This window comes from Rhineura floridana, chromosome 4 (genome assembly GCF_030035675.1).
Source record: "Rhineura floridana isolate rRhiFlo1 chromosome 4, rRhiFlo1.hap2, whole genome shotgun sequence".
In the NCBI taxonomy this organism is placed as follows: domain Eukaryota; kingdom Metazoa; phylum Chordata; class Lepidosauria; order Squamata; family Rhineuridae; genus Rhineura; species Rhineura floridana.
The window spans coordinates 122051294-122062170 of NC_084483.1; the positions used below are offsets into that span (position 1 = coordinate 122051294).

The 10877-nt window shown below is 39.5% G+C and overlaps 1 protein-coding gene across 5 annotated transcripts in view; it reads left to right on the plus strand.

Moving 5' to 3' along the window:
• TULP4 (TUB like protein 4) overlaps nucleotides 1–10877 on the plus strand; it is a 168930-nt gene that overhangs the window by 19911 nt on the left and 138142 nt on the right. For 3 of the 5 annotated variants that reach the window (XM_061624252.1, XM_061624251.1, XM_061624255.1), the window contains one exon: nucleotides 4680–4792. The exons of the other annotated variants lie outside the window; for them this stretch is intronic. The gene's annotated coding sequence lies outside the window, so the exon portion shown is untranslated. The remainder of the gene's footprint in view (nucleotides 1–4679; nucleotides 4793–10877) is intronic. 5 annotated transcript variants of the gene reach the window in all.

Sequence of the window (10877 nt, forward strand, 5' to 3'; positions counted from 1 at the left end):
TTCAGCCTCAGTAACTTGTAGCAACTCTATTGGTATGCCATCTGTTTCTGGTGATTTGTTTCTTCTAAGTGTTTTAAGAGCTGCTTTCACCGCACAATCTAAAATTTCTGGTTCTTAATCAAACGGTTCCTCCATGAATTAATCTGTCATCCTTGCATCTCTTTTATAGAGTTCTTCAGTGTATTGCTTCCATCTTCCTTTTATCTTGGTTAGTCAGTGTGTTCCCCTGTTGATTATTCAACATCCCTACCTTTGGTTTAAATTTCCCTTTAATTTCTCTAATCTTTTGGAATAGGGCTCTTGTTCTACCTTTTTGTTGTCTGTGATGTTCCTGTATTAATGTAAATATGGTAAGTGCTGTTTGTATAGAAGATACATGGTAAGTGGAATGAAAGAGGAGGGGGGAGTAAATGAGCAGTAGAATGCTGGATGACTGGCTGAGTGTTTGGAAGGCTGAGAGTATAAATGGAAGGATGACAGTTGAATCTGGGTGGATGTTAGTGGGTTGTTTTGGTGGAGTTGGGAGGTGGGTGTGAGTTGGTGTATGTCAGGAGAGTGTGGAGAAGGAGGGAGGTGGAGTTCGGATTAGTAATAAGTCAAATATCACAGTATAGATGAAACCATATGCTTATGTGCCTTTATAAAGTAATCTTGTTATTTCTAATATTTAATAAACACTATTTTGGTTTACCGGAGGCCTGATCCTTGGCTGGGGTTTCACAGACCAGAAGGGAGGGTAAGGTAATGACCAAGGCTGAAGGGAAACAGTAACAAATGGTGGCAGCGGTGAAGAGGAGATTATAACATTCATAAGTATCTAGAGCAACTCTGAGTTATCAGTTATCTGCAGTGATACAAGGGGGTTGGGAACAGCATAGGCATGCAGTCACGAATGTAACCGGATAGAGAGACTCAGGCAAGGTCTCTGGGAACATTGGTTGTAGAACGTGACTGGTGGTGCTGCCTAGCAGGGGGATCTATTGAGATCTGTGCTTGAGCGGAGAGAGAAACCATAAAAAAGGACAGTCCGGACTGGTGGAGTCCCTGGTGGTGCCTAGTGAAAGGCAGTAGCCACGAGCAGGTAGGAACCTGACAGGGAGAGCCAGGGAAGGGCGTCACATTGTCCTCTTCTATTTCTATACAATAACTATTGTAATAGTTCTTTTTGTTCTTATGTACTAATCGCTGCATTATTGCATTTAGGATTCTAACTGTGTTTCTATCTCCTTTTGCTTTCCTTCTGTCTTTAACCATTTTAAGAGTTTTCCATCATCCATTGAGGTCTTTCTCTCATTTTATCTAGAGGTATTGTCTTTTTGCATTCTTCCCTGATAATGTCTCTGACTTCACTCCATAGTTCTTCTGGTTCTCTGTCAATTAAGTTTAAAGCCTCAAATCTGTTCCTTATTTGATCTTTATTTGATCTTGATCTGGGATGTTATTTAAATTATAGTTTGGCATTATGATTGCCCTTTATGGACTTCCCAGGTTTAAAGATACAAATGAAGGAGGTGTGTGGAGGTGAGTATACACTGATTTCCCCCCTCCCTCTCCCCCCTGCCTGTCAGCTTCCGATTTTCCCAGAGCCTCTTGATTAGAAGCAGAAGGTATCTAGTTGGGAGAGACTCAAGAATAGTATTACAAATAGCATTCTCAGATGTGAGTAGTCTTGTGGAGAGAGCACCCCACCAACATGCCTTGTTGTGGAATTATATCATCAGTGATATTCTACCAGTTTTATAATTCTGGTTTGTTTATATAAATGCCCGATAGTGGGGTTCTGCTGTGAGTGGTGTAATGGTAGCTATGCCACACTTGTAAAACTCCAAATGTGCCAAGTCCATAATCTAGCAGCTGTCTCCACTTCCATGTATGATTGCTGTATAATGTGTACAGAAGCATTATTTATTTATTTTATGGAAAGCGTACAGTATCTCCAAAGAGAGTGTCTCTGGTGAGGAAGTTCTCTTGCTGTATTAGTCTGATTGCCATGTTCTGATGTTGGGTGACCAGAAGACTGAATATTTCGCATAAACATTTGCTATCAGATTCTTCCTCAAAAGAAATACTGCCAAGTGCATGTACTATGATTGGAAGTAACTGAACATCCTTGGCAGAAAAACATTGGACGTTAACTACTTATATGTGTAAAGTAACCATGCAAATAATCTGTAAGGATCTTTCCAATAGTTTTTTTTATGCAATAAATGTACATTTCCCCTCATATGTTTTACATGGTATGGCCAATTTCCCTGAAAGTAGTGCTTTTGTCATGGAGATATTCTATTTAGTGAGCATGCAATGTATATTTTATACTGGGGCGAGGGCAGGTACATGATTTCCCTGGCCCAGTTTGTAAATTAGTATTGTGTTTGCTAAGTGGGCTTTGGTACCAACTACATATTGTTTGTGATGACGCTCCTACTGAATATTTGGTGCTTTATTCCCCTCCCCAAAAAACCTTTGGAGTCTGTCTGCTTTCTGACTGTGAGCAGGGAGGGGCAGAGCACTGTAGCTTTCGCCTTGTATGACAGGCAAGCTTCTTGTTTTATTTTATTCTTAATGTGTGGATGGGATATCACCATGTGGTCACAGAAAATCTCCATATGGCTGATTGTATTGTATGTAATATTCTGTTTTCAGAGCAACTTTGTTTATTATGAAGCCTGCAGGAGTCCTCAGTACTTACGCTTATATGAAATGCGGAGTTGAAGAAACAGGAGTCAGCAATCTCATGCGTCAGAAATGTTAATAAGGAAAATCAGTCATCTCCCATCAGGTCATATAGGTCAGAGGGGTTGATTGGAAGATTTTAATTAGCAAAGTGGATGCCTCCTTGTCAGCAGGGTTGGGGTGTCCAAGAATTAGGAGTTGATTACTAGAGGCTGGGATGGCCACGTGTCATTATTTAAAAACCAATTTCTGTACAGAATAATTTTACATGTGCCTTCACAATGATAGTGTCACTCACTGTAGCTGAGTACAGTGTAGGGTTTCTCATGTGACTGTTGCTGACGGTAAGCATCTTAATGAGTCTGTAACTATGTAGAACACTTTCTTTGCCTGCATAGGTATTCAGAAACAAAGGAAGCTTCCTCCCTTACCTTGGGCAAGAGTTGTTTAAGAGCTGAACCCAGTAAAGAAGGGAGATTAAACAAGGAAAGTGAAAGTGAGCCTGGAGAAGGGAGGGAAGTAATGTTTTGCGGATTATGGATTTTGCTTTTTCATCAGTACAGCACTGTGTGGGAGCCAGCCCTCTTTAACTTCTAATATCCAATCCAGTTTCACTCAGTATGTCAAACCCAGAGATAGAACTGCTTATAGGGACATGGGAAGTAGGAGACAAACTGAGGCTGTAATCATAAATATATTTCCAAGTAAACATTTATAGGACCATTGAGAATTTTAATAACTTCATTAATTAGCACATATAGCCCAAATTTAATCCATTTAATGCACCAGTTTTCCAATGTGCATTGAGACTCAAATATGCACTCAAACAGAGATTCTCATTGATATTCCTAAAAGCATGAATATGGTAATACAAGAAAGACCATACAGAAAGGTAATGTGAGATTAACTAAATAGTTTTTTAGTCTTTGAATATAGATGATCTTTCCAATATACAGTAGACCATGAATTTCAAAACAGAAATCCTGTTTCTATTTTGTGCCTGATCATTGTGATTGTGATTTGGCCCCGTCCCCTCAAAATACAGGAACCCATCTCCTGATATACAATGTAATATTATATTGTATATCAGAAATGATTGGTATTGTGGTTGGACCCACTCCAATGTTGGTAATATTTAATTATCTAGAGATGGATATTAGTAGCAATTTAAAGTTGATGGTTTCTAATCTTATGATTGCTGCAAAAAGAGTTTGGGCTAGGAAATAGAAAGCACAAGCCAGCCTCTCAGTTTGGGAATGGAAATTCAAATGCTTGGACATTGATTGATATGGACAAACTCACAAGCCTGACTTGGATAAGGCAAGAAAAGGGTAATTCTACAGCATTATTGGACCAATGGACTCTGTTTGTAAACGATTGGAACAGATACCATACAAATTTGAGGTTGGATCATTTCCGTAAACTATCTTTCTTTCTTTGTTGATGTTGTAACAAAAATGAGAATGGATCATTGTTTTCTGTTTTTAAAAGTATAGCAATTAAAGAAATAAATAACAACAACAAAAAGAAGCCATCTCCTGTTGTTACTCTTTTATGTGGGAGCCTCTTTTATGTGGTGCCTTTTGAGTTTCTCTGACCTAACCGTGTTTTATTTTTGTCTCCAGACAATGTGTAGTTTTTTTCACAGTGTAATCCTGTACATGTGTACTAAGAAGTAAGTCCCATCCAGTTCATTGGGACTTACTCCCAGAGACATGGGCATAGGATTATGTCCTGGAAGACTGCCATAACAGTGCAGCATATGGTGTAAGATATTCTTTAAGGGGGAGCACACACATTTGAACTTTAATGTCAACTGAGCAACAAAAGGCATTCCTAGTACAAGGCCAGATTTGATTTTTTTTCTTTTGAATTAATGGTCACTTGTCCTTATGAGTTGTCTGTCTAATGTTCTTAGACATAAATTGATAGGTATAAGGCACATTTGCATCACTTCTGTGAAAATTTTACCCCAAAGGTATTGTCTGGTTTTCATTTATTTGTAGTGCTTGAATAAAGATCCTGGAATGTATTGATCCATTGAAGCTACAGAGGAATGCTTCGGAGAGAGAGTTTTACTGAAACAAGATTACTTCTAAGAGGAATTGTTGGAGTACTGGTGAGCATTTACTTCAGAATAGCATGCCTATAAGGAATACCACTGACTCTGATGCTTAAGAATAGATAAAACAAACATACATACTCCTCCAACATTAACATTTTTATTGAATTTTGCAAAGATTACAAGGTACAGTGCTTTACAGAGTAAAAAGAAAGAAAGAAAGGGAAAAAAAGCATGCCATCAGAACCAAAAACTAAAGCGTACTACATAATCCTTCACATTTCAGAGCATACAATAGGAAAGAATCATTCAAAATCAGATAGGAGCCTTCTGGGAATAAACAAGTGAGAAGTAGTATCACTGTGACCATAAATGCTTCTGCAGTAAGTCATACCAAAAGGACTTATGTGCCTCAGGTGGTTTCACTGCTGTGACTTGTCCTAATGCAAAAGTCGTGAGAGGATGGCAGGTATTAATAAAAGTATATTTAGATTTTGCTCCCCTCCGCACTCTGTTCACCTCTGTTAATTTCTCTGCTAGGGCTAACTCCCAGACCTTTGACCACCACTCTTGCAAAGTAGAAGGGGAGGAGTAGCGCCAACGTTGTGCAGTCTCGTGCTGAAGCTAGTAGCAACACAATTAGGTCTTTGTGAAGTAAATTGCTCATTGTGTCTGGATATAAAGAAAGGAGACCTGAGCCTGGATCCATTGGTATTAATTGTTGCACTATTACCATTTATGGGGTTTTTCTGAGATTCTAGTGAGATGCTGAAATGATTAAGACTTGGAACCAGTACTGAGTGCTTCATTTTCAGCCACTGTTGCATAGGCCTCCTACTGTATGAGTGCGAGTGAGGGAGCTGTCTTCTCTCCAAAACACTTACACAGGTAAAGGAGAGTGCATTTCATGATGTACTGCATTCCCCCTGGTGTTGTGAAGGGTTAGTGTATCTAGGACAGGGGAGAGAGCAGTTCTTTTGAAGGAGTGGGTAATTTCTAATAGGAAAGCAGATAACCCAAAGCACTATAGGCTGGTAATGTGACCATCAGGCCATGTCTGCCACCAGTCCATTTGTACTAGGAGAAAGAAAGTAGGGGCAAGTTTTCTCAGGGTTGCCCTGCCTTTCAAGTTACATCCCTGTTCTTTGCAGGTGTGTAACTTGCTTGCACAAAAAGCAACACAAGAGAGTATCTATCTATCTATCTATCTATCTATCTATCTATCTATCTATCTATCTATCTATCTATCTATCTATCTATCTATCTATCTATCTATCTATCTATCTATCTATCTATCTATCTATCTATCTATCTATCTATCTATCTATCTATCTATCTATCTATCTATCTATCTATCTATCTATCTATCTATCTAACATAAAAATGAATGTGCAGAATGTATATCTAGTTTTTTACATTTCATTTTACTTTTTCTTCCATAGATAAGGCCAAAGCCATGACACTCTAGTTGAGAGCAGTCATGAGATTGATAGTTGATGACAAAAGGTGACTGTGTGGGGTTCTTCTGCACAGTGCCAGCCAGCTGTTGATCATTTGTAAGCATTGTGGGCTCTTGCATAGTACCAAAAGCTAGGTGTGTAACACCATTTGCTGGCTTTTCACTTGGCAGAAGGAATGCAATGGTGAGAAACCTGTCTCAGGAGCTGTTTTGCCAAAAGTCACATGTGTACATTTTTGCATTGGGGAGTGAGTGAGTTTATTATTGGTCATCTGTTACAGCATTCTTAACAAAAAATAAAAATCCAGAGCATTAAGAATCTAGGACACCTACATTCTAGGGAGAAAGCAGAACAACTGTTGCTTTAAGAGCTGCTGTTGGCTCCATCAGAAGCTGCAGTCTTGGTGTGCAGTTCTCATGAGACTACATCAGAGAGCCACATGCACAGAATTCAAAGAAATGATATTATCTTGTATGAAGATTCTGTGACTGTTACAAAATATTGCTGCTGCAATCCTATACCTCCTCACCTGAGAGTAAAGTACCTTTGAGCTCAGAGTGGTAAGCAGCGGTAACGCAGCTGAAGCTCTGCTCACGGCCGGAGTTCGATTCCAATGGAAGGAGGAAGTCAAATCTCCAGTAAAAGGGGTCGAGGTCCACTCAGCCTTCCATCCATCCGTGGTCGGTAAAATGAGTACCTGGCATATGCTGGGGGGTAAAGAAAGGCCGGGGAAGGAACTGGCAATCCCACCCCATATATATGGTCTGCCTTGTAAACGTCGCAAGACATCACCCTAAGAGTCGGAAACAACTCGCACTATAAGTGCAGGGACACCTTTACCTTTACACAAGTATAGGATTGTCACTACGGTGCACAGTTTTTTTTACCTAGGAGAGACAACTCTTTTTCATATATGCTCGTGGTGGGTGAACTCTAAACCCCATTTATAATTTTATCTGATTTGTCACAACAGCTTTTTAAGATAGGTCACTGTTATTCATTCATATTTTACGTGGAGGTTACTGACAGATAATGATTTTTCCAAGCCCACTTAGAGAATTCATAACACAGCAAGTATTTGAACCTAGGTCTCTACGCCAGAATTGCATCTCGAGGAGCACCTTGGTTCTTTGCACTTGAATGAAACAATCAAAATTATTTTTATTTTATTAATTTGTTTATTTTAATTTACAGAATTGTACTTACAATTTAATATGCATTCAAATATATATTTCAGTACAAAATATCTATTTTTCTACTACATTTGAGCTAGATCTCATTCACACATTTTCAGTTAAGTCATCTGTTTCTGCTGTGTCCATTGATTTCAAAAGCCATTCTGAAACGGAGACAGAACTTTTCCACTGCTCCACCAAAATCAATTTAACCTCTGATATAATACAACAGCAAGTAAAAACAACTTTTCAATATTAGAAACATAATAAAACAAACTTTAAAAACAAAGAAGAAGTAACCTCCCCCACAAAGCCCCTAAGGAAAACCATCTACTATATCTCCTACAAAACTTCATTCTTCTGAGTGGAGGCTTGTTTTGGAGGGACTGCTGAGGCAAGACCTCAGTAGCAGCACAGTCTCTGTGTAAACAGAGGTGTGGGCTCCTCCCCTTCGATGCAGGTGTAGGCTTCCAAAGTCATTTTGGGGTAAAAGGGGCAGGGCAGGTCTTCTCCCAGGTTGGCAGAGCTTCTGCAGAGAACTCCTTACTAGGCTCGCCTCTCTTCGTGTGTCCCCCAATGCCTCCCTAAATCTATTCCAGGGGGTTGGGGGTAGCCTTGAACAGCTTTTGGGGGTGGGCATATGGGGCAAGGGGAGAGAGAGAAGATTCCACTGTGCAAGCAGAAGTCCTTGTGTGCGTGGAACAACTGTGTTGGATACAACCCTTAGCGTTAATGCAGTTTCCTATGGGATAGGGGGAAGATCGTCTCCATAAAAACAGACATCATCTAACTACAGGTTGACTCAAGTTACTTCCAGATGGTAGTTAATTGTAGAATCATTGCTGCAATTTTCCACAGTGTTAACATGATACTGTTGTCATTAAAATGCCAGCCCATACTTTTTTTTAACAGTCAATCCTAATTTCCTCTTACAACTAAAAATCTGATAATTAAAAATAACCTGTTATACATCCATAGTAACTGGTGGAAAAGTTCATTAGCGCTTTTTTTGGTGGGTAGTTTGTTGTGTATGGAGTGGGTGGTCTCTGTCACCACATCCCTACTTTCATTTCCACTACACCTGAGTACACTACACTACACTACACTACACTACACTACACTACACTACACTACACTACACTACACTACACTACACTACACCAGGCCAAACAATACAAGCATGCCTGTTTCCACCAATTGCCACATACTAATTTCATGTTCAAATTTCAACAACTGTCATCTGTGTGATTACTTTGGAAACAGCAATATCTGTGAAAAATACAGCTGTGTAGCAATATCTGTACATACATAGTAACTGAGACCACATTCTCACCATACATTTATTCCAGTAATGGCTTCCCCCAAGAATCCTGGGAAATGTAGTTTGTGAAGGGTGCTGAGAGTTGTTAGGAGACTTGTATTCCCCTCATAGAGCTACAATTCTCAGAGTTCTCTGGGATGAGGGACTGATTGTTAAACCACTCTGATAATTGTACCTCTATGAGGAAAATAGGAGTCTCTGACAATTCCCAGCACCTTTCACAAACTACACTTCCCAGGATTCTTTGGGGAAAGCCATGACTGTTTAAAGAGGAATAATAATGAAATAAATGTATGGTGTGAATGTGGCCTTTAAAAAACCCCAACCCTTTTTTAAAAAAAATAGTGGTCTTGTGCAAGACTTCTTTATCAGAATTTCAATATTACATTGTAACTAAGATTTTTTTTTGTGGGGGAATGAATGGTTGTGCTATTGACAGTTATGGGGGCAAGTGGAGTATTGCCTTTTCGGACTGGTGTACCGCCCTTGAAATAGTTGTAAGTTCAGGCGAGACAGAATGCCTTCCTGGATATTTTTTCTTAATATAATGTTATTTGCTATTTAATTTAATTTTTTGTACAATGTATTGCTTTGTTGATGTATTACCTTGTTGATGTATTTTTATATTTGTGTTTACTTTTTCTGTAAGCCACCTTGAGGGCCTTTTGGCCGAAAGGCAGGGTATAAATAAACATTAACATAACATAACATAACATAACATAACATAACATAACAGTACTAGGAACTTGGGACTGTCACCAAAAAGACATCCTCATGCTGAGTTGTCCCTGTCCATAATTATGGAATGGGAGACTGACACATGAGGGTGCCATTTTCAGCAGCATTCTTGTGTTTTCGCTTATGTATAGTTGTGCTCCTATCTTGCCAGAGTCAACAAAATTTATTTCCAAGCGTTCCCAAGTAAATTGTTACTTGATAGTCTTGAAGAGAACTTTCTTGGGCAGGACTTGCCCAAGACATTTTGCTGCCTGAGGCATAGGACCAGATGCCACCCCTACCGGGCGCCATTTCATGTACAGAGAGTGACTGGGCTGACAGCTGATTACTTCAACATTTTCCAATGCACCTGAGGGCAGGAGGCTAGTTTAGGGAGTGTATGACAAGCTTGTGGCTCACATAGCTCCGCTCTCCAACAGGGAAAAATGATCGGGGGGGGGGGGGGGAGGAGCTGCATCTACCACCTGGCGCAATTGCCTCAGTGTGCTTAATGGTAGGGACTGCCCTCTCCTTCAGGTGTGTCATGACATGAGGCAGGAAGCAAATATAATTCACCTGGAAATTAGGTTTATTAATATAAACTTTTTGAAAGATGGGGGGGATACAAAAAAGAGCCTGAGTAGCAGAGGGGATTGAAAGTGCTTATCTGTTGGATAACAAACACCAGTCAAAAGGGGTTGATGTTTATTGACTGTAAAGGAGATTCTCAGCCAGGATTGGTAGAGAAGGAGGGTTCTTTTTAGTTGAAAGCTAAGAGGCAGTTGAAGAAAAAGACTGGCAGAGAGAGAGGAAGGCTGCTTTCCCTATAAGTGCTCAAAGCCAAATCTATAAGATTAGAATGATCTTTTTAGAATAATCTGTTGGAATAGGGTAAGGACAATTGCATTCATCTTCCATTTTTCTTTTGAGCAAATGTTGGCCTTAATTGCTTGACTTTTTTGTGTAAACGTGATTAGGGGAAAAAAGTGTTTTATTTACTATTAAGGGGAAAAGCCGTAGCTCGGTGGTAGAGTGTCTGCTTTGCATTAAGAAGATCCCAGGTTCAATCCCCGGCATTCTCAAGTAGGGCTGGGAGAGACCCCTGTTTGAAATCCTGGAGAGCCAGTGTAGACAGTACTAAGCTAGATGAACCAATGGTCTGACTCGCTATAAGTTGCCTATGTTCAAAATGAAAACATGTTTATGTTGCAACTATGTTTTGTTTTTTTATGTTTTAAAAAATGTGTGGCAATCCAGATTGTAAAACCCATAGATCTAACATTATACCACTCTACCCAAAGGTTGTTTTAAGAGACGTATTAAAATTCTTAGCAAGAAAAGGAAAACATCCTTAAGGGTATTTGGTTATATAGTAGCAAAGGTTTAACTACAAGTAAAATTATTGCTTTGAAAAAGTTGGCAGTGGCAGCTATGTTTGTAGATGAAATCATTGGGAAAATATAAAATAT